The 24,423-nt window shown below is 46.2% G+C and overlaps 1 long non-coding RNA gene across 8 annotated transcripts; it reads left to right on the forward strand.

The window, feature by feature from the left end:
• The first annotated feature begins 590 nt into the window (after nt 1-590).
• LOC127906172 (uncharacterized) lies at nt 591-10,390 on the forward strand. 8 transcript variants are annotated; one of them, XR_008060545.1, is made up of 8 exons: nt 591-686; nt 1,852-1,866; nt 2,500-2,553; nt 3,566-3,619; nt 4,550-4,603; nt 5,616-5,669; nt 7,573-7,626; nt 10,197-10,390. It is a non-coding gene; the product is annotated as an uncharacterized LOC127906172 (long non-coding RNA). The 8 variants fall into 8 exon arrangements; XR_008060544.1 differs by lacking the exons at nt 591-686; nt 2,500-2,553; nt 4,550-4,603 and adding an exon at nt 4,025-4,078 and having other exon boundaries at nt 1,749-1,866; XR_008060541.1 differs by lacking the exons at nt 591-686; nt 2,500-2,553; nt 4,550-4,603 and adding an exon at nt 4,160-4,213 and having other exon boundaries at nt 1,749-1,866.
• Nucleotides 10,391-24,423: the final 14,033 nt, after the last annotated feature.

Below are 24,423 nucleotides of genomic sequence, written 5' to 3' on the forward strand. Positions count from 1 at the left end.
GTCCAGAGACATGTTGGACAAAACCCACTGAGTCGATGATGGCTCCGAAAGTCTTTTGGAGTGGGTCTGTGGACTTTTCCATGTGAATATTAAAGTCACCAAAGACAGAATAAGAATAAAAGGGGAAGAGAATTTGGATTGCTTAGATTTAGGATATTAATTCATGGAGAGACTGTCGGCTCCATTGGTTTAAAAATTTTAAAAGTTGGAGGGGAGGCAGGTATTTTATTTTTTATTTTTAAGTGTATGGTTAGTAAATTCGCTAGGAAGAGATATGATGTTTTTGTTGGAAGTAGTTGTTACCCTAACTAAAAGGGGAATGAAAGTTTAGTTGGTTTCAGGAACTAAGGTGTTAGACACTGAACCATTGCCCAGAAATTATTCTGCACAGCAGGCCAAAATAGTAGCATTGACAAGAGCCTGCGAAATAAGAAAGGAGAGAAAGGTTACTATTTACACAGACAAAGCAGCACAGATAAATCTTAAAAGTAGATAAGACACTTGACAGAGAATTGTTACAGGATAGCCAAGAACGAATGCCCCAGGAAGACTTGGACATGTGGAAAATGATCATGTCAGACATAAGGATAATTTACTAATCTTACCTAAGTCATTGTTTAGATATGCAGCAATATTGACACATGGGCCGAGCCATGTGCCAACAGGGAGGAAGGATGGTAGAGCAGGTTAGGAAACACCAGGTGGTAGAGTAGGTTAGGAAACACCAGGTGATAGAGTAGGTTAGGAAACACCAGGTGGTAGAGCAGGTGAGGAAACACCAGGTGGTAGAGTAGGTTAGGAAACACCAGGTGGTAGAGCAGGTGAGGAAACACCAGGTGGTAGAGCAGGTGAGGAAACACCAGGTGGTAGAGCAGGTTAGGAAACACCAGGTGGTAGAGCAGGTTAGGAAACACCAGGTGGTAGAGTAGGTTAGGAAACACCAGGTGGTAGAGCAGGTGAGGAAACACCAGGTGGTAGAGTAGGTTAGGAAACACCAGGTGGTAGAGCAGGTTAGGAAACACCAGGTGGTATAACTGGTTAGGAAACACCAGGTGGTAGAGTAGGTTAGGAAACACCAGGTGGTAGAGCAGGTTAGGAAACACCAGGTGGTAGAGCAGGTTAGGAAACACCAGGTGGTAGAGCAGGTTAGGAAACACCAGGTGGTAGAGCAGGTTAGGAAACACCAGGTGGTAGAGTAGGTTAGGAAACACCAGGTGGTAGAGCAGGTTAGGAAACACCAGGTGGGAGGTGTAGGTTAGGAAACACAAGGTGGTAGAGCAGGTTAGGAAACACCAGGTGGAAAGAGTAGGTTAGGAAACACCAGGTGGTAGAGCAGGTTAGGAAACACCAGGTGGTAGAGCAGGTTAGGAAACAACAGGTGGTAGAGCAGGTTAGGAAACACCAGGTGGTAGAGCAGGTTAGGAAACACCAGGTGGTAGAGCAGGTTAGGAAACACCAGGTGGAAGGTGTAGGTTAGGAAACACAAGGTGGTAGAGCAGGTTAGGAAACACCAGGTGGAAAGAGTAGGTTAGGAAACACCAGGTGGTAGAGCAGGTTAGGAAACACCAGGTGGTAGAGCAGGTTAGGAAACACCAGGTGGTAGAGTAGGTTAGGAAACACCAGGTAGTAGAGAAGGTTAGGAAACACCAGGTGGTAGAGCAGGTTAGGAAACACCAGGTTGTAGAGCAGGTTAGGAAACACCAGGTGGTAGAGCAGGTTAGGAAACACCAGGTGGTAGAGCAGGTTAGGAAACACCAGGTGGTAGAGCAGGTTAGGAAACACCAGGTGGTAGAGCAGGTTAGGAAACACCAGGTGGTAGAGCAGGTTAGGAAACACCAGGTGGTAGAGCAGGTTATGAAACACCAGGTGGTGGAGCAGGTTAGGAAACACCAGGTGGTAGAGCAGGTTAGGAAACACCAGGTGGCAGATTAGGTTAGGAAACACCAGGTGGTAGAGCAGGTTAGGAAACACCAGGTGGTAGAGCAGGTTAGGAAACACCAGGTGGTAGAGCAGGTTAGGAAACACCAGGTGGTAGAGCAGGTTAGGAAACACCAGGTGGTAGAGTAGGTTAGGAAACACCAGGTGGAAGAGCAGGTTAGGAAACACCAGGTGGTAGAGTAGGTTAGGAAACACCAGGTGGTAGAGCAGGTTAGGAAACACCAGGTGGTGGAGCAGGTTAGGATACACCAGGTGGTAGAGCAGGTTAGGAAACACCAGGTGGTAGAGCAGGTTAGGAAACACCAGGTGGTAGAGCAGGTTAGGAAACACCAGGTGGTGGAGCAGGTTAGGAAACACCAGGTGGTAGAGCAGGTTAGGAAACACCAGGTGGTCGAGCAGGTTAGGAAACACCAGGTGGTAGAGTAGGTTAGGAAACACCAGGTGATAGAGTAGGTTAGGAAACACCAGGTGGTAGAGCAGGTGAGGAAACACCAGGTGGTAGAGTAGGTTAGGAAACACCAGGTGGTAGAGCAGGTGAGGAAACACATTTACATACACCAGGTGGTAGAGCAGGTTATGAAACACCAGGTGGTAGAGCAGGTTAGGAAACACCAGGTGGTAGAGTAGGTTAGGAAACACCAGGTGGTAGAGCAGGTTAGGAAACACCAGGTGGAAGGTGTAGGTTAGGAAACACCAGGTGGTAGAGTAGGTTAGGAAACACCAGGTGGTAGAGCAGGTTAGGAAACACCAGGTGGTAGAGTAGGTTAGGAAACACCAGGTGGTAGAGTAGGTTAGGAAACACCAGGTGGTAGAGCAGGTTAGGAAACACCAGGTGGTAGAGCAGGTTAGGAAACACCAGGTGGTAGAGTAGGTTAGGAAACACCAGGTGGTAGAGCAGGTTAGGAAACACCAGGTGGTAGAGCAGGTTAAGAAACACCAGGTGGTAGAGTAGGTTAGGAAACACCAGGTGGTAGAGTAGGTTAGGAAACACCAGGTGGTAGAGCAGGTTAGGAAATACCAGGTGGTAGAGCAGGTTATGAAACACCAGGTGGTGGAGCAGGTTAGGAAACACCAGGTGGTAGAGCAGGTTAGGAAACACCAGGTGGCAGATTAGGTTAGGAAACACCAGGTGGTAGAGCAGGTTAGGAAACACCAGGTGGTAGAGCAGGTTAGGAAACACCAGGTGGTAGAGCAGGTTAGGAAACACCAGGTGGTGGAGCAGGTTAGGAAACACCAGGTGGTAGAGCAGGTTAGGAAACACCAGGTGGTAGAGCAGGTTAGGAAACACCAGGTGGTGGAGCAGGTTAGGAAACACCAGGTGGTAGAGCAGGTTAGGAAACACCAGGTGGTAGAGCAGGTTAGGAAACACCAGGTGGTAGAGTAGGTTAGGAAACACCAGGTGATAGAGTAGGTTAGGAAACACCAGGTGGTAGAGCAGGTGAGGAAACACCAGGTGGTAGAGTAGGTTAGGAAACACCAGGTGGTAGAGCAGGTGAGGAAACACCAGGTGATAGAGTAGGTTAGGAAACACCAGGTGGTAGAGCAGGTGAGGAAACACCAGGTGGTAGAGTAGGTTAGGAAACACCAGGTGGTAGAGCAGGTGAGGAAACACATTTACATACACCAGGTGGTAGAGCAGGTTATGAAACACCAGGTGGTAGAGCAGGTTATGAAACACCAGGTGGTAGAGTAGGTTAGGAAACACCAGGTGGTAGAGCAGGTTAGGAAACACCAGGTGGTAGAGTAGGTTAGGAAACACCAGGTGGTAGAGCAGGTTAGGAAACACCAGGTGGTAGAGCAGGTTAGGAAACACCAGGTGGTAGAGCAGGTTAGGAAACACCAGGTGGTATAGCAGGTTAGGAAACACCAGGTGGTGGAGCAGGTTAGGAAACACCAGGTGGTAGAGCAGGTTAGGAAACACCAGGTGGTAGAGCAGGTTAGGAAACACCAGGTGGTAGAGTAGGTTAGGAAACACCAGGTGATAGAGTAGGTTAGGAAACACCAGGTGGTAGAGCAGGTGAGGAAACACCAGGTGGTAGAGCAGGTGAGGAAACACCAGGTGGTAGAGCAGGTGAGGAAACACCAGGTGGTAGAGCAGGTTATGAAACACCAGGTGGTAGAGCAGGTTAGGAAACACCAGGTGGTAGAGTAGGTTAGGAAACACCAGGTGGTAGAGCAGGTGAGGAAACACCAGGTGGTAGAGCAGGTTAGGAAACACCAGGTGGTAGAGCAGGTTAGGAAACACCAGGTGGTAGAGCAGGTTATGAAACACCAGGTGGTGGAGCAGGTTAGGAAACACCAGGTGGTAGAGCAGGTTAGGAAACACCAGGTGGTAGAGCAGATTATGAAACACCAGGTGGTGGAGCAGGTTAGGAAACACCAGGTAGTAGAGCAGGTTAGGAAACACCAGGTGGTAGAGCAGGTTAGGAAACACCAGGTGGTAGAGTAGGTTAGGAAACACCAGGTGGTAGAGTAGGTTAGGAAACACCAGGTGATAGAGTAGGTTAGGAAACACCAGGTGGTAGAGCAGGTGAGGAAACACCAGGTGGTAGAGTAGGTTAGGAAACACCAGGTGGTAGAGCAGGTGAGGAAACACATTTACATACACCAGGTGGTAGAGCAGGTTATGAAACACCAGGTGGTAGAGCAGGTTAGGAAACACCAGGTGGTAGAGCAGGTTAGGAAACACCAGGTGGTAGAGCAGGTTAGGAAACACCAGGTGGAAGGTGTAGGTTAGGAAACACCAGGTGGTAGAGTAGGTTAGGAAACACCAGGTGGTAGAGCAGGTTAGGAAACACCAGGTGGTAGAGTAGGTTAGGAAACACCAGGTGGTAGAGTAGGTTAGGAAACACCAGGTGGTAGAGAAGGTTAGGAAACACCAGGTGGTAGGGCAGGTTAGGAAACACCAGGTGGTAGAGTAGGTTAGGAAACACCAGGTGGTAGAGCAGGTTAGGAAACACCAGGTGGTAGAGCAGGTTAAGAAACACCAGGTGGTAGAGTAGGTTAGGAAACACCAGGTGGTAGAGTAGGTTAGGAAACACCAGGTGGTAGAGCAGGTTAGGAAATACCAGGTGGTAGAGCAGGTTATGAAACACCAGGTGGTGGAGCAGGTTAGGAAACACCAGGTGGTAGAGCAGGTTAGGAAACACCAGGTGGCAGATTAGGTTAGGAAACACCAGGTGGTAGAGCAGGTTAGGAAACACCAGGTGGTAGAGCAGGTTAGGAAACACCAGGTGGTAGAGCAGGTTAGGAAACACCAGGTGGTGGAGCAGGTTAGGAAACACCAGGTGGTAGAGCAGGTTAGGAAACACCAGGTGGTAGAGCAGGTTAGGAAACACCAGGTGGTGGAGCAGGTTAGGAAACACCAGGTGGTAGAGCAGGTTAGGAAACACCAGGTGGTAGAGCAGGTTAGGAAACACCAGGTGGTAGAGTAGGTTAGGAAACACCAGGTGATAGAGTAGGTTAGGAAACACCAGGTGGTAGAGCAGGTGAGGAAACACCAGGTGGTAGAGTAGGTTAGGAAACACCAGGTGGTAGAGCAGGTGAGGAAACACCAGGTGATAGAGTAGGTTAGGAAACACCAGGTGGTAGAGCAGGTGAGGAAACACCAGGTGGTAGAGTAGGTTAGGAAACACCAGGTGGTAGAGCAGGTGAGGAAACACATTTACATACACCAGGTGGTAGAGCAGGTTATGAAACACCAGGTGGTAGAGCAGGTTATGAAACACCAGGTGGTAGAGTAGGTTAGGAAACACCAGGTGGTAGAGCAGGTTAGGAAACACCAGGTGGTAGAGTAGGTTAGGAAACACCAGGTGGTAGAGCAGGTTAGGAAACACCAGGTGGTAGAGCAGGTTAAGAAACACCAGGTGGTAGAGTAGGTTAGGAAACACCAGGTGGTAGAGTAGGTTAGGAAACACCAGGTGGTAGAGCAGGTTAGGAAATACCAGGTGGTAGAGCAGGTTATGAAACACCAGGTGGTGGAGCAGGTTAGGAAACACCAGGTGGTAGAGCAGGTTAGGAAACACCAGGTGGCAGATTAGGTTAGGAAACACCAGGTGGTAGAGCAGGTTAGGAAACACCAGGTGGTAGAGCAGGTTAGGAAACACCAGGTGGTAGAGCAGGTTAGGAAACACCAGGTGGTGGAGCAGGTTAGGAAACACCAGGTGGTAGAGCAGGTTAGGAAACACCAGGTGGTAGAGCATGTTAGGAAACACCAGGTGGTGGAGCAGGTTAGGAAACACCAGGTGGTAGAGCAGGTTAGGAAACACCAGGTGGTAGAGCAGGTTAGGAAACACCAGGTGGTAGAGTAGGTTAGGAAACACCAGGTGATAGAGTAGGTTAGGAAACACCAGGTGGTAGAGCAGGTGAGGAAACACCAGGTGGTAGAGTAGGTTAGGAAACACCAGGTGGTAGAGCAGGTGAGGAAACACCAGGTGGTAGAGCAGGTTATGAAGCAGCTGGGGGAACACCAGGTGGTAGAGCAGGTTAGGAAACACCAGGTGGTAGAGCAGGTTAGGAAACACCAGGTGGTAGAGCAGGTTAGGAAACACCAGGTGGTAGAGCAGGTTAGGAAACACCAGGTGGTAGAGCAGGTTAGGAAACACCAGGTGGTAGAGCAGGTTAGGAAACACCAGGTGGTGGAGCAGGTTAGGAAACACCAGGTGGTAGAGCAGGTTAGGAAACACCAGGTGGTAGAGCAGATTATTAAACACCAGGTGGTGGAGCAGGTTAGGAAACACCAGGTAGTAGAGCAGGTTAGGAAACACCAGGTGGCAGATTAGGTTAGGAAACACCAGGTGGTAGAGCAGGTTAGGAAACACCAGGTGGTAGAGCAGGTTAGGAAACACCAGGTGGTAGAGCAGGTTAGGAAACACTGCAGGTTAGGAAACACCAGGTGGTAGAGCAGGTTAGGAAACACCAGGTGGTAGAGCAGGTTAGGAAACACCAGGTGGTAGAGCAGGTTAGGAAACACTGCAGGTTAGGAAACACCAGGTGGTAGAGCAGGTTAGGAAACACTGCAGGTTAGGAAACACCAGGTGGTAGAGCAGGTTAGGAAACACCAGGTGGTAGAGCAGGTTAGGAAACACTGCAGGTTAGGAAACACCAGGTGGTAGAGCAGGTTAGGAAACACCAGGTGGTAGAGCAGGTTAGGAAACACCAGGTGGTAGAGCAGGTTAGGAAACACTGCAGGTTAGGAAACACCAGGTGGTAGAGCAGGTTAGGAAACACCAGGTGGTAGAGCAGGTTAGGAAACACCAGGTGGTAGAGCAGGTTAGGAAACACTGCAGGTTAGGAAACACCAGGTGGTAGAGCAGGTTAGGAAACACTGCAGGTTAGGAAACACCAGGTGGTAGAGCAGGTTAGGAAACACCAGGTGGTAGAGCAGGTTAGGAAACACTGCAGGGTAGGAAACACCAGGTGGTAGAGCAGGTTAGGAAACACCAGGTGGTAGAGCAGGTTAGGAAACACCAGGTGGTAGAGCAGGTGAGGAAACACCAGGTGGTAGAGCAGGTTATGAAACACCAGGTGGTAGAGCAGGTTAGGAAACACCAGGTGGTAGAGTAGGTTAGGAAACACCAGGTGGTAGAGCAGGTGAGGAAACGCCAGGTGGTAGAGCAGGTTAGGAAACACCAGGTGGTAGAGCAGGTTAGGAAACACCAGGTGGTAGAGCAGGTTATGAAACACCAGGTGGTGGAGCAGGTTAGGAAACACCAGGTGGTAGAGCAGGTTAGGAAACACCAGGTGGTAGAGCAGATTATGAAACACCAGGTGGTGGAGCAGGTTAGGAAACACCAGGTAGTAGAGCAGGTTAGGAAACACCAGGTGGCAGATTAGGTTAGGAAACACCAGGTGGTAGAGCAGGTTAGGAAACACCAGGTGGTAGAGCAGGTTAGGAAACACCAGGTGGTAGAGCAGGTTAGGAAACACTGCAGGTTAGGAAACACCAGGTGGTAGAGCAGGTTAGGAAACACCAGGTGGTAGAGCAGGTTAGGAAACACCAGGTGGTAGAGCAGGTTAGGAAACACTGCAGGTTAGGAAACACCAGGTGGTAGAGCAGGTTAGGAAACACTGCAGGTTAGGAAACACCAGGTGGTAGAGCAGGTTAGGAAACACCAGGTGGTAGAGCAGGTTAGGAAACACTGCAGGTTAGGAAACACCAGGTGGTAGAGCAGGTTAGGAAACACCAGGTGGTAGAGCAGGTTAGGAAACACCAGGTGGTAGAGCAGGTTAGGAAACACCAGGTGGTAGAGTAGGTTAGGAAACACCAGGTGGTAGAGCAGGTTAGGAAACACCAGGTGGTAGAGCAGGTTAGGAAACACCAGGTGGTAGAGCAGGTTAGGAAACACTGCAGGTTAGGAAACACCAGGTGGTAGAGCAGGTTAGGAAACACCAGGTGGTAGAGCAGGTTAGGAAACACCAGGTGGTAGAGCAGGTTAGGAAACACCAGGTGGTAGAGTAGGTTAGGAAACACCAGGTGGTAGAGCAGGTTAGGAAACACCAGGTGGTAGAGTAGGTTAGGAAACACCAGGTGGTAGAGCAGGTGAGGAAACACCAGGTGGTAGAGCAGGTGAGGAAACACCAGGTGGTAGAGCAGGTTAGGAAACACCAGGTGGTAGAGTAGGTTAGGAAACACCAGGTGGTGGAGCAGGTTAGGAAACACCAGGTGGTAGAGCGGGTTAGGAAACACCAGGTGGTAGAGCAGGTTAGGAAACACCAGGTGGTAGAGCAGGTTAGGGAACACCAGGTGGTGGAGCAGGTTAGGAAACACCAGGTGGTAGAGTAGGTTAGGAAACACCAGGTGATAGAGTAGGTTAGGAAACACCAGGTGGTAGAGCAGGTGAGGAAACACCAGGTGGTAGAGTAGGTTAGGAAACACCAGGTGGTAGAGCAGGTGAGGAAACACATTTACATACACCAGGTGGTAGAGCAGGTTAGGAAACACCAGGTGGTAGAGCAGGTTAGGAAACACCAGGTGGTAGAGCAGGTTATGAAACACCAGGTGGTGGAGCAGGTTAGGAAACACCAGGTGGTAGAGCAGGTTAGGAAACACCAGGTGGTAGAGCAGGTTAGGAAACACCAGGTGGTGGAGCAGGTTAGGAAACACCAGGTGGTAGAGCAGGTTAGGAAACACCAGGTGGCAGATTAGGTTAGGAAACACCAGGTGGTAGAGCAGGTTAGGAAACACCAGGTGGTAGAGCAGGTTAGGAAACACCAGGTGGTAGAGCAGGTTAGGAAACACTGCAGGTTAGGAAACACCAGGTGGTAGAGCACGTTAGGAAACACCAGGTGGTAGAGCAGGTTAGGAAACACTGCAGGTTAGGAAACACCAGGTGGTAGAGCAGGTTAGGAAACACTGCAGGTTAGGAAACACCAGGTGGTAGAGCAGGTTAGGAAACACCAGGTGGTAGAGCAGGTTAGGAAACACTGCAGGTTAGGAAACACCAGGTGGTAGAGCAGGTTAGGAAACACCAGGTGGTAGAGCAGGTTAGGAAACACCAGGTGGTAGAGCAGGTTAGGAAACACCAGGTGGTAGAGTAGGTTAGGAAACACCAGGTGGTAGAGCAGGTTAGGAAACACCAGGTGGTAGAGCAGGTTAGGAAACACCAGGTGGTAGAGCAGGTTAGGAAACACTGCAGGTTAGGAAACACCAGGTGGTAGAGCAGGTTAGGAAACACCAGGTGGTAGAGCAGGTTAGGAAACACCAGGTGGTAGAGCAGGTTAGGAAACACCAGGTGGTAGAGCAGGTTAGGAAACACCAGGTGGTAGAGCAGGTTAGGAAACACCAGGTGGTAGAGTAGGTTAGGAAACACCAGGTGGTAGAGCAGGTTAGGAAACACCAGGTGGTAGAGTAGGTTAGGAAACACCAGGTGGTAGAGCAGGTGAGGAAACACCAGGTGGTAGAGCAGGTGAGGAAACACCAGGTGGTAGAGCAGGTTAGGAAACACCAGGTGGTAGAGTAGGTTAGGAAACACCAGGTGGTGGAGCAGGTTAGGAAACACCAGGTGGTAGAGCAGGTTAGGAAACACCAGGTGGTAGAGCAGGTTAGGAAACACCAGGTGGTAGAGCAGGTTAGGGAACACCAGGTGGTGGAGCAGGTTAGGAAACACCAGGTGGTAGAGTAGGTTAGGAAACACCAGGTGATAGAGTAGGTTAGGAAACACCAGGTGGTAGAGCAGGTGAGGAAACACCAGGTGGTAGAGTAGGTTAGGAAACACCAGGTGGTAGAGCAGGTGAGGAAACACATTTACATACACCAGGTGGTAGAGCAGGTTATGAAACACCAGGTGGTAGAGCAGGTTAGGAAACACCAGGTGGTAGAGCAGGTTAGGAAACACCAGGTGGTAGAGCAGGTTAGGAAACACCAGGTGGTAGAGCAGGTTAGGAAACACCAGGTGGTAGAGCAGGTTAGGAAACACCAGGTGGTAGAGCAGGTTAGGAAACACCAGGTGGTAGAGCAGGTTAGGAAACACCAGGTGGTAGAGCAGGTTAGGAAACACCAGGTGGTAGAGCAGGTTAGGAAACACCAGGTGGTAGAGCAGGTTAGGAAACACCAGGTGGTAGAGCAGGTTAGGAAACACCAGGTGGTAGAGCAGGTTAGGAAACACCAGGTGGTAGAGCAGGTTAGGAAACACCAGGTGGTAGAGCAGGTTAGGAAACACTAGGTGGTAGAGCAGGTTAGGAAACACCAGGTGGTAGAGCAGGCTAGGAAACACCAGGTGGTAGAGCAGGTTAGGAAACACCAGGTGGTAGAGCAGGTTAGGAAACACCAGGTGGTAGAGCAGGTTAGGAAACACCAGGTGGTAGAGCAGGTTAGGAAACACCAGGTGGTAGAGCAGGTTAGGAAACACCAGGTGGTAGAGTAGGTTAGGAAACACCAGGTGGTAGAGCAGGTTAGGGAACACCAGGTGGTAGAGCAGGTTAGGAAACACCAGGTGGTAGAGCAGGTTAGGAAACACCAGGTGGTAGAGCAGGTTAGGAAACACTAGGTGGTAGAGCAGGTTAGGAAACACCAGGTGGTAGAGCAGGTTAGGAAACACTAGGTGGTAGAGCAGGTTAGGAAACACTGCAGGTTAGGAAAGAATTAGTGGCCTAGAGGATTACTACTTTTTTTTTTTAAGAGAAAATTCTCATGACAACCGTATATGCATTTGTAAGTGCATTTATAAATTATTAATAGCTGGAGGTAAATAGTGGCTCACTATTTGGCAAGCACTGACTGGTTATCACCCTGTTTTGACCAATTTGTTATAACCAATTGATTAATGGTTTATAATGCATTTTCAAATGATTAAATAGCTGTTAATAACACAATTACAAACCCTTTATAAGCCCTTTACCAATGTAACCTTACTGTAAAGTGTGACCGTTGTTGTCCATCTTATCTGTTTCAAACTACAGAAATGATTTCAGAGCAACCAGGGATGTCATGCTGAAATTACATGGATTAAAAATTAAAAATTAAAAAGTTGAATCTTGGCATTATCTGGATTAATTTAGAAGTGTTCAGAAACATCTAATCTACTCGGGATTAGATACATAAAGTGCTTTAATTTCTAAACGGTAAATCAGATAAGTATGGGATTACCCTTAAATAAACTATGATATTCTGTACTGTCGCCTCATATGAAACATTTGATCTGAAATCACAAATGCTGGAGTATAGAGACACATTTTAAATGTTAACTTGTCCAAATCCATATGGAGGGGAGTGTATGTAGGCACAATGTAATTGCAGAATAGGGACCTGTTTGTTTATGTCCTGTGTGGATGTTTGTGTTTGTGCATACGTCAGGTGCAGTGTATCTACACTATGTTTGTGTGTGTGTCTTTGTGCTTTGTGTGTGTCTTTGTGCTGTGTGTTTGTGTTAGTGCTGTATGTGTCTTTATGCTGTAAGTGTTTGCTCTGTTTGTTTTTTCTTTTGCTCTGTGTGTGTCTTTGTGCTGTGTGTGTGTTTGCCTTCACACTGTGTGTGCCTTCACTCTGTGTGTGTTCCACTATGTGTGTGTATGTCTGTCTTCTGGCTGAGTGACTGTGTTAGGCCCTGTAGAGCAAGGGGCAGGGAGGGAGCAGAGCCCCCGCTCACTTCACCTCGCTGACAGAGACACAGCTTCCCCATCGATTCTCGCTCACTCACTCTCCCACCGGCCTTGTCCTTTAAAGCACGGATGTTATGAAATGCACTGGTGTGTGTGAGACTGTGTGCGTACGTCAGTGTGTGTGTGTGTGTGTGTGTGTGTGTGTGTGTGTGTGTGTGTGTGTGTGTGTGTGTGTGTGTGTGTGTGTGTGTGTGTGTGTGTGTGTGTGTGTGTGTGTGTGTGTGTGTGTGTGTGTGTGTGTGTGTGTAAGTGTGTGTGTGCAAGTGTGTGTGTGTGTGTGTGCATGTTGCGTACTTGTACATGTGCGTGTGTGCCTTTCTGTGTGTACGACTCTGTCTCTGTGTGAGTGTATATTTTCTGCATGGATGAAGCTGACTCTCAGGCACTAACAGAGCCAGGATTTGCCTTGCCTGGCCTGCTCTACAGGGAACAGCCTTTTGTTATGTGAGTGTGGATTAAAGCACAGCACAGCGCTGTATGTAGCTAAGAGGTTAGAGTTAGGTTAGATGTGTGGGGGTAGAGGGGAAGGAAGCTGGAGAGGAGGTGTTCGGAGGGGGGAAGAGGGGGGAAGTGACAAAGAGGGGTACCATGGGGGGGGGTGTTGACGTTTTTCCACTGCACGTCTCATCTCACACAGGTACACAAGAAGCCACTTCCACCTCTTACTGCCTCCTCCCCTCCTCCCTCTTTCTCTCCGACCTTTCCCAACAAAACTTTGTGTCTTCTCCCAGGGATAAAGCCTCTCTCCAGGCCCCCTCTCTGGCCCTGCTGAGTAGGCAGAAGGATGTTCATCCTGCCCACTTGTTTTTACGTGCCATTGGCTTTCCCATGTGAGAGTTCTGTCTGACTGCTCCTGCATCATTTAACAGACGCCCGCCATGGAACGACAGGTATGGAGGAGAGCGTAGAAGAGGAGAGGAGAGAAGATGAGAGGAGGAGGAGAGAAGATGAGAGGAGAGGAGCAGGTCTGATTGAGTCTGATGGCAGATGATGAGGGTACTGCTGCCCGCTGGCAGAATAAGTCCCACTCCCATGTTCTTATATTTCCCACAGTTTCAGTATCCCCATACTCTGTCTGGCTTTGTTAATTTATTTTTACCCCCATCCCAACACTACACAACAGTGTGTGCACAGTCATTGGGAGGTGCCAGTGACTTTGTTCACTACTCCCCATCCCAGCATTCAGAGGTGGTAAAGAGGAGAAGGGTACTAAGAAATAAATCACGTGCCTCACCTGTGTTTTTTCTCCTCAGGTGACACAATAGCAACAAGGGGAAGGGTTCTAATAATGGATGTGTATGAAGATAGCTGAGAACAGGTCCAGTTCCATTTGTTTTAAATGGCCACTGCGCTAGCGCTGCAGATTTAGCTGCGAAGAGACTTAAATCCTTAAATCAGTTGTTTTGGTTATGCTCATATGTAGATCTGTTTTTGGTTGCAGGTTCAGGAAGAGCTGAAAAGTCCCAACATTTACCTAAATGTCACGACTTCCGCCAAAGTTGGTCCCTCTCCTTGTTCGGGCGGCGTTCGGCGGTCGACGTCACCGGTTTTCTAGCCGCCATCGATCCACTTGTCATTTTCCATTTGTTTTGTCTTCATTGTACACACCTGGTTTCCATTCCCATGATTAACTGTTCCTTATTTAACCCTCTGTTTCCCCCATGGTTTTGTGCGTGTTTGTTCATTGTAAGTTGGTCTCATTTGTGAGTTTGATTATTTTCCTTCTGGGAATATTTGTTGTTATGAGTAAAGTTATGTTTATTACTCATCTCTGTGTCCTCCGCCTGATTCCGGCTGACCTGCTACACCTAAACGCCTTACACTAAAGCTACAGGAACTCTGCTATTAGCACTGCTGGGTCACTTGAAAAGCCATAGTCATTCGATCAATAATATAAAAATACTCTTAGTAAAAACGTTCATCTTTAATTTACAATCTGTCAAAACTATGAGAATAGAAAGGTTCAGAACTTGTGAAACATCACAGCACAGTTGAAAAATATTTGGCAAATATAAATCAAAGCTGGATGGTTTTCAAAGAATTACATTGATGCAGACAATTACATTGATAGAAGCCACAATCGTTCTGAAATATTAAAGCTGTTATACTCATAAATAGGAAAGTACACCAGTTTGAGTTGAGGACCAGGATGTTGACAGCTGTGCCATACAGATAGCAAAATAGCTGGGAAGAGATTTGTGATCTACCAATTCCATGGCACTGGGTGCATGAGTTGATATATAAAATGACACAAGGTTCAATACTTTGTGCTTTTCAGCTAAAAATATTGTACAGAACTCTTGCCACAAACTAAATGTTGAATATTTTGTGCAGACAGTCATTGCAGCTCTGCAGATTTTGTTACGATGATACAGACTCAATTGACCATATGTTCTGGTATTGCCCTCAAGTAGCCTGTTTCTGGTCTCAGGTTCAGGAATGGCTGAAAAAGTATAACATTAATCTAAAATTGACCCTAGAAATAGCACTGTTAGGAGATCTGGAGAGACCTGGTCAGTCAATCACTAAAGTACTAATACTCTCAGTAAAAGTACTTATCTTCAACTCTCAATCTGTGGAATCTCTTTGATTAGATAGATTCAAATTGTATGTTAAACATCACAGCATAGTTGAAACTTATATGGAAGAAATCCAAAGAGGGTGGCCAGCAGAGATAGATGGGATGGACTGAGGGAAACTGAGGGTTGGGATGTGGAACTGGAGACAAGCGGGAGAGAAGTTGCTAGGCGGGGATAGAATGGCGGTCAAAGATAAAGGTAAAAATAAACATAAACTAGGTACGTTTGAATGACACTGTAGGGTAATGTTGTCACATCTAATGCCTGTTATCCTGAGGCTGATGCTTGTACACATGTACACATGCATATACATATACTCACACTCAAACGCACACATGTGCACACAAACGACACACACACACACACATGTAAATAGTGCTTTACATGCATTCAAATGTATTCAGTTGGCATTGCAGTTATTGTTGTCCTTGATGTATTTTGTTTTTGCATTGTTGTTTTTGGTTTCCTTCGTTTTTTCTGTTTTGTCTTTTATTCATTTTGTTGGTTGTTGGTGCATTGGGGGCGGTGGCTTGGGGAGAGTTTTTTTTTGTCATTTCCAGGGGGGTGGTTGAGGGGCAGCTCTCGGGGAACTGTGGGGGTATCTTGGATAGTTGGTGGCCTGGTGTTTGGGAGCTTAGGCCGGTGGTTGATAGGTCGCTGGTTTGGGTCCCCGTTTTTTTACAATGTAGGAGATTGGTTGATGTGCCCTTGGGCGCGGCGCTTGATCCTGGATGCTCCTGTAGGTCACTCTAGATGGGAGTCTGTTACGTGACTTAATGTAATGTAAATGTTGAGCAGCTTCAATGGAGGAAGATTCTATGTTTTAATATTCAAGAAATAATGAAATGAAAAGCTGTTCTAACCCTCACCCCCCAGACTTTGTCTGAACATACTAGTTATACAGCAGAGGAGACTCTCCCTCCTTAAATCACAGTGGGCAGCCCAATATACAGTGGGGCAAAAAAGTATTTAGTCAGCCACCAATTGTGCAAGTTCTCCCACTTAAAAAGATGAGAGAGGCCTGTAATGTTCATCATAGGTACACTTCAACTATGACAGACAAAATGAGGGGGAATCCAGAAAATCACGTTGTAGGATTTTTTAATGAATTTATTTGCAAATTATGGTGGAAAATAAGTATTTGGTCAATAACAAAAGTTTATCTCAATACTTTGTTATATTCCTCCATGCAGATCTCCTCTAGAGCAGTGATGTTTTGGGGCTGTTGCTGGGAAACACGGACTTTCAACTCCCTCCAAAGATGGAGTTGAGATCTGGAGACTGGCCACTCCTTCATTGCCCGGGCGGTGTGTTTGGGATCATTGTCATGCTGAAAGACCCAGCCACGTTTCATCTTCACTGCTCTTGCTGATGGAAGGAGGTTTTCACTCAACATCTCACGATACATGGCCCCATTCATTCTTTCCTTTACACGGATCAGTCGTCCTGGCCCCTTTGCAGAAAAACAGCACCAAAGCATGATGTTTCCACCCCCATGCTTCACAGTAGGTATGGTGTTCTTTGGATGCAACTCAGCATTCTTTGTCACGGCGAGTTGAGTTTTTACCAAAAAGTTATATTTTGGTTTCATCTGACCATATGACATTCTCCCAATCTTCTTCTGGATCATCCAAATGCTCTCTAGCAAACTTTCAGACGGGTCTGGACATGTACTGGCTTAAGCAGGTGGACACGTCTGGCCCTGCAGGATTTGAGTCCCTGGCGGTGTAGTGTGTTACTGATGGTAGGCTTTGTTACTTTGGTCCCAGCTCTCTGCAGGTCATTCACTAGGTCCCCCCGTGTGGGTCTGGGATTTTTGCTCAACGTTCTTGTGATCATTTTGACCCCACGGGGTGAGATCTTGCGTGGAGCCCCAGATCGAGGGAGATTATCAGTGGTCTTGTATGTCTTCCATTTCCTAATAATTGCTCCCACAGTTGATTTCTTCAAACCAAGCTGCTTACCTATTGCAGATTCAGTCTTCCCAGCCTGGTGCAGGTCTACAATTTTATTTCTGGTGTCCTTTGACAGCTCTTTGGTCTTGGCCATAGTGGAGTTTGGAGTGTGACTGTTTGAGGTTGTGGACAGGTGTCTTTCATACTGATAACAAGTTCAAACAGGTGCCATTAATACAGGTAACGAGTGTAGGACAGAGGAGCCTCTTAAAGAAGAAGTTACAGGTCTGTGAGAGCCAGAAATCTTGCTTGTTTGTAGTTGACCAAATACTCATTTTCCACCATAATTTGCAAATAAATTCATAAAAAATAAAAATTCTCATTTTGTCTATTATAGTTGAAGTGTACCTGTGATGAAAATTACAGGCCTCTCCCATATTTTAAGTGGGAGAACTTGCACAATTGGTGGCTGACTAAATACTTTTTTGCCCCACTGTATATGTTAATCAGACATTCCTTTTCTTATTGGGGGGGGGGGGGTCATTCTAACACTGTCCCCCCAGCTAACAACCTAGACCATATGGTAGCAGACTAACAGGCTCCCAAAGCCTTGAAGGTCAGTTACATTGCAAGGCTCCTTGTCTCTGGAGGGTCGACTGGCTTACCTCCAATAGACTGGAAGACTCACAAGGAAACAAAGGCACGGAGGATGTAGACTATATGATTAACACAGGGTTAAACCATACTATTTAGTTATAGCCCTACAAATGCAAACCTCTTACTGAGTCTAACCTTGCTGTAGCTCTGATGGCTGAATGCTGAATGTATGGAGGATGTCATTATTTCATCCCCTCTTTCCTCTTGTCCAAGCTGGTTAGTTTGACTGATGGGCTTCTGTGTTGTCCATAGCTGCCCTTGACAAACATAGATCTAGGATCAGCTTAACCAGCCCAAATCTTAACCCTTAGGGGGAAAGATACATAAAAATGACCTTAGATCAGTGTCTGTCAACCATTCCACTCTACTCCATTGTCATTTTGGTTGAATTTATGTCCCATTAACAAGGGTTAGAAAGTGGAACTTGTCTGAGCCAGAGTGTGTGTGAAGAGAGTACTCAGTGCAGTGAGCTTCCCCTCACCAGAGCCCAAAGGAATGTAAGCTAACATATCATAGCTGGTCTTTAAGCATTTATCAAGCCTATGAAGGAGCCCAGGCTGAATAATTACATGGGACGAAATAGTGAGTAAGATAACAAAGAGAGGCCCAGAGAGAGAGAGAGACATGGACAGAGAGAGAAGAGAGAGAAAAACAGAACAAGTGAGGGACAGAGAGCGCGCGAGAGAGAGAGCGAGAGCGAGAGCGAGGAAGAGGGAGAGGAAGAGAGAGGAAGAGATAGATAGAGAGCGGAAGAAAGGAATAGCGAGAGGAAGAGAGAGAGAGAGGAACACCACACCTGGTTAAGGGTCAGCACTCAGTCCTAACCAGGTTAATGGGGGGGTACAGTACAGTAATGGTTGTGGTTGGCCGGTGGGTGTCTGGGCAGAATGGTTGTTTTTCTGTGGAAAGTAAAGTAGACAGGGTCAGACTAGGGAGGGGCATAAATGAGGGGAACAGAAGAAGAGAACAGGGGTGGCTTGTTTCTCTGCTGCAACCACCTCCTCACTTGCTGCCTGTTTTAAGCTGGTTAAATACGATAACCTGCTCTTCATAAAAAATGGATGCCACTTCATTCAGTGGGACCACCCTGGCCCCAGGAGGGCCCCGTTAGTGAAGGGGTAGCCAAAATCACCAGGCGTTATTAATTCACCCACAAATTAAATTTGTTTAAAAGAAGAAGAAGGGAAGAAAAAAAACGTAGAGGGGAGGAGGGGTGGCTGTTAAGCGAGAGGGGCTGGGAACGCTTTTAGCCAATCATGTGGGAGAGTTTGTCAAGCAGTAGATTGCAATGTAAAATATTAATGGTGCTCCCCACCACCAAGAATGAGCGAGCCAGCTCCTAGAAGGGACACTGGCTGTTAATATTTCATGAGGCCTGTCCCAGACACAAGCAGCTAGCTAGGCTACACACTGCTGGGCTCAGCCTGCCTGCCTCCCTGGCTCTTTAACGCTAAATGCATCAGCCAGACCTCCCTGCCTTGCCCCCTCACCTTTTATGCTGCCAGCCAGAGTTGGAAGTGGGGCAAGAAGTGGGTGAGGTGGGAAAAGTGATAGGTTGGGGGGGATGGAGAGGAGGTTTAGCGGGAAGTGGATTTTGGTCTCGGGCAGAATATGCCCATCGGAGCAGGTTTTTTGTTTGAAAGTACAGTTAATGAATCAAATGTATGCTTATTTTTACATCAACTGTTGTCACAGACCCTCAATGAGAAATCAGCAGCATTGTGGCAAAGAAAAACTCCCTAAAAGCAAACCTGCTAGCACGTTTCCTACCGGTTTCCTCATGATTCTATTTAAAGTAATGTTCTCAAATTGTTCAGAGAACGTTAAAAAAACTTCCCATAAAAACCAAAAGAAACCTTTAGTAGCGTTCAGAGAGCATCCTAAGAATGTTATTTAAAACATACATTCCGTTCTCAGAATTGACAAAACTATCTTTATCCTCTATCTTGTGTGTTAAGTGTGTTCAGGTGTGTTGGTCACGCCCACTAATTGGCCTCACCTGATCTTAATAAGTGCTTGTTTCCTTTGAAATGGGGTCTGTTTGAATAGACTGAAATGAACAGCTTTGTATAAGTAAAAAAAACATGACATGCTAGCTTTTGTCCTGGTGTCGCTTTGGACAAATTCCGTGGATAGAGAACAAAAAACAGGTTTGGAATCTCACTGACGCCATGGCAGAATAAAAAAGAAATGTGTTTAATTAATGCCTAAGAAAATAAATGTCAATGTGATCTATCTGTGCTTGGAGTTCAAAAAGTTAACCAAGCTAGGTGTGATATTAAAAGTCTTTTTGAAACATGTTCTCAGAAAGTAAATTAATTACCTTCAAATAACCTATAATTTCCATTCTCAGAAAGTTAATAAAACCTCCCAGGAAAACTTTCAAGGAACCGTATTAATCTGTTCTCAGAACCTCCCTGCAACCTAAAAATGTATGTTCCCAGAACATTTTTTTTCCTGTTCTAAGAACGTTTAAAAAACATTCAGTTTCACCGTTCAGGAAACTTAAGCCTTCATTCCAAGAACCAATGAGAAAGCAAAAATGTACATTTCCCAATTTCCAAGGAACCAAATGTGCAAGCTGGGAAGAAACCTCCCTTCCAGAACAGAAGTGATTTCACTGGTCTACGGCACCAAGACTTGCGTTAGTTGGTGTGTGTATGTGCCCATGTGTGTGTAGTGGTTGGGAGTCAGGGCCTCACCCCAGAGCCAACACTCTAGGCCTGGACGTTGATCCTCGGCGGGGCGGAGAGCACTCCGTTCTCTTCCCTTCCAGTCGAGCGCCCCTGAAAGACCAGGGAGTAATGGTGTGTGACCCCTGACCCCTGGGGTGCTCCCCATGTCCTGATGCCTCAATAATTGATGTGTGTGAAGGGACGCCCTGCTTGGGGAGTCTGTTCTACTCTCTCACCTGCCTGGATTCACACACACTCACACACGCTCAGTCACACTGACAGACACGTAGCCTTATTGATTTTGTTAACTGAGCCAATACTGCCGACAGAGTGATAGAGAGGCAGGGGTTGCTGTGTTTCACTGGACAAACACATCCCTACTTCTCTTTCTCTCTCTCTTGCTCTTTCTCTCTTTTTCTCTCTCGCTCTCTCTCTCTCTCTCTCTCTCTCTCTCTCTCTCTCTCTCTCTCTCTCTCTCCCCCTCTCTCTCTCACTCTCTCTCTCTCAGAATATACAGTACCAGTCAAAAGTTTGGACACACCTACTCATTCCAAGATTTTTATTAATTGTAACTTTTTTCTACATTGTAGAAGAATAGTGGAGACATCAAAACTATGAAATAACACATATGGAATCATGTAGTAACAGAAAAGTGCTAAACAAATCAAAATATATTTTATATTTGAGATTCTTCAAAGCAGTCACCCTTTGCCTTGATGACAGCTTTTCACACTCTTGGCATTCTCTCAATCAGCTTCATGAGGTAGTCACCTGGAATGCATTTAAATTAACAGGTGTGCCTTGTTTAGAGTTATTTTGTGTAATTTAATTCCTTCTTAATGCGCTATTGTAAAGTGGCTGTTCCACTGGATGTCTTAAGGTGTATGCACCAATTTGTAAGTCGCTCTGGATAAGAGCGTCTGCTAAATGACTTAAATGTAAATGTAATGTAAATGTTTGAGCCAATCAGTTGTGTTGTGACAAGATAGGGGTGGTTTACAGAAGATAGCCTCATTTGGTAAAATACCAACTACATGTTATGGCAAGAACAGCTCAAGTAAGCAAAGAGAAATTATAGTTTATTATTACTTTAAGACATGAAGGTCAATCAATCCGGAAAAATTCAAGAACTTTTAAAGTTTCTTCAAGTGCTGTTACGAAAACCATTAAGAGGTATGATGAAACTGGCTCTCATGAGGACCGCCACAGGAAAGGAAGACCCAGAGTTACCTCTGCTGCAGATGATAAGTTCATTAGAGTTACCAGGCTCAGAAATTGCAGCCCAAATAAATGCTTCACAGAGTTCAAGTAACAGACACATCTCAACATCAGAGGAGACTGCGTGAATCAGGTCTCCATGCTCAAATTTCTGCAAAGAAACCACTACTAAAGGACACCAATAAGAATAAGATTTGCTTGGGCCAAGAAACACTGAGAAACTCTGTCCTTTGGCCTGATGAGTCCAAATTGGAGATTTTTGTTTCCAACCGCTGTGGCTTTGTGATACACATAGTAGGTGAACGGATGATTTCTGCATGTGTAGGTCCCACCGTGACGCATGGAGGAGGAGGTGTGATGGTGTGGGGGTGCTTTGCTGGTGACACTGTCAGTGATTTATTTAGAATTCAAGGCACACTTAACCAGCATAGCTACCACAGCATTCTGCAGCGATACGCCAGTATATCTGGTTTGCGCTTCCTGGGACTATCATTTGTTTTTCAACAGGACAATGACCCAACACACCTCCAGAGAGTGTAAGGGATTTTTGACCAAGAAGGAGAGTGATGGAGTGCTGCATCAGATGACATGGCCTCCACAGTCATTCAACCTCCAGGCATTCCAGGTGCAGCTGGTTGAGAGAATACCAAGTATGTGCAAAGCTGTCTTCGAGGCAAAGGGTTGTTACTTTGAAGAATATAAAATATTAAATATATTTTGATTTGTTTAACACTTTTTTGGTTACTATATGATTCCACATGAGTTATTTCATAGTTTTGATGTCAACACTATTATTCTAAAATGTAGAAACGAATAAAAAGAATGAAAAACACTTGAATGAGTAGGTGACTGGTACTGTAAATATGTATCTGCCTTTCTCAGACTAAGGACTTCTTAATTTACATTTGTTCCCTTGATAATCCAATGATTAAAAAAAAAGAAAAATAACTGTAATCAGTAACCAAGTCTACATTGACTTTTTTCTCCAATAAAACACACTGCCCTAACCCATCTGGAATACCTATGTGAGAATGCTGTTCATCGACTACAGCTCAGCATTTAACACCATAGTACCCTCCAAACTCGTCATCAAGCTCGAGACCCTGGGTCTCGACCCTGCCCTGTGCAACTGGGTCCTGGACTTCCTGACGGGTCGCCCAAGGTGGTGAGGGTAGGTAACAACATCTCCACCCCGCTGATCCTCAACACTGGGGCTCCACAAGGGTGCGTTCTCAGCCCTCTCCTGTACTCCCTGTTCACCCACGACTGCGTTGCCAGCACACCTCCAACTCAATCATCAAGTTTGCAGACGACACTACAGTGGTAGGCTTGATTACCAACAACGATGAGACGGCCTGCAGGGAGGAGGTGAGGGCCCTCGGAGTGTAGTGTCAGGAAAATAACTTCTCACTTGTTGAGGATAGGGGGCAGTATTTTCACTTTGGATGAATTGCATGCCCATAGTGAACTGCATCCTACTCTGTCCTAGATTGTTAATATACGCATATTATTATTACTATTGGATAGAAAACACTCTGAAGTTTCTAAAACTGTTTGAATTATGTCTGTGAGTATAACAGAACTCATAGGGCAGGCAATTTTCCAAACAAGAAATGAAATTCTGAATGTGGGTCAACTTTGACGTCATCGCCCCTTCCTTTCCCAAAAAGATATGGATCTGGTAGCACTTCCTACGCCTTTCACTAGATGTCCTCATTCAGTAGAACGTGGAATGGAGCTTCTGGTGTGAACTTTGACCGAATGGGAGGTCCCGACAGAATGCAATTTCCCTGTGGCGCATTTCTCTGTGGGTGCCACCGTCGTTCCATTTGGCTGCAGCTGAAAACGTATGATCCGGTTTGAATGTTATTGGATATATATGAAAATAACATCCTGAAGATTGATTCTCTACTTAGTTTGACCAGTTTATTCGACCTGGAATATATCTTTTTTAAGTTTTCGTGTGAGTTGTCCTGGACCAGCGTCAGCATTTGGGCACGTGAGCTTAAAGTGGTAGCAAATGCAGCTAATTGGACACTAGTATTGGACATTATGGAACAAAACAACGATTTATTGTGGAACTAGGACTCCTTGCACTGTATTCTGATGAAAGATCATCAAAGGTAAGGGAATATTTATGATGTAATTTCGTATTTCTGTTGACTCCAACATGGCGGAGAAATACTTTTACGTCTGAGCGCTGTCTCAGATTATTGCATGGTAGGCAAATCTGACACAGCGGTTGCATTAAGAAGTGTATCTTTAATTATATGTAGAACATGTATCTTTAGTCAAAGTTTTTGATGAGTATTTCTGTTATCTGGCGTAGCTTTCTATAATTCCTACGGATATTTTGGAGGCATTTCTGAACATGGCGTCAATGTAAACCGAGATTTGTGGATATAAATATTCATATTATCAAACAAAACATAAATGTATTGTGTAACATGTCATCTGATGAAGATTTTCAAAAGGTTAGTGATTCATTTTATCTCTAATCCTGCTTTTGTGACTCTATCTTTGGCTGGAAAAAATGTCTGTGTTTTTCCTTTGATTTGGTGGTGGTCTAACATAAATATATGTTGTGTTTTCGCTGTAAAACATTTTAGAAATCGGACATGATGGGCAGATGAACAAGATGTTTATCTTTCATTTGAGCTATTGGATTTGTTAATAATGTGTGAAAGTTAAATATTTCTAAAGAATATTTTTGAATTCCCTGCTCCACCTTTTCAGCTGAATGGGGGGGTGGATTTCCCCTCAGGGATCACCTTGCCATAACAGGGTTAACGTCAACAAAACAAAGGAGTTTATCATGGACTTCAGGAAACAGCAGAGGGAGCACCCCCTTATCCACATCGACAGGTGGAGAGGGTAGAAAGTTTTAAGTTCCTCGGCGGAACACATCACGGACAAACTGAAATGGTCCACCCACACAGACAGCGTGGTGAAGAAGGCGCAGCAGCACCTTTTCAACCTCAGGAGGCTGAAGAAATTTGGCTTGTCACCAAAAACACTCACAAACTTTTACAGATGCACAATCGAGAGCCTCCTTTCGGCCTGCATCACCGCCTGGTATGGCAACTGCTCTGGCCTTAACCGTAAGGCTCTCCAGAGGGTAGTGAGGTCTGCACAACGCATCACCAGGGGCAAACTACCTGCCCTCCAGGACACCTACACCACCCGATGTCACAGGAAGGCCAAAACGATCATCAAGGACAACAACCACCCGAGCCACTGCCTGTTCACACCGCTATCATCCAGAAGGCGAGGTCAGTACAGGTGCATCAAAGCAGGGACCGAGAGACTGAAAAACAACTTCTATCTCAAGGCCATCAGACTGTTAAACAGCCATTACTAACA

This window comes from Oncorhynchus keta, chromosome 11 (genome assembly GCF_023373465.1).
Source record: "Oncorhynchus keta strain PuntledgeMale-10-30-2019 chromosome 11, Oket_V2, whole genome shotgun sequence".
NCBI lineage: Eukaryota > Metazoa > Chordata > Actinopteri > Salmoniformes > Salmonidae > Oncorhynchus > Oncorhynchus keta.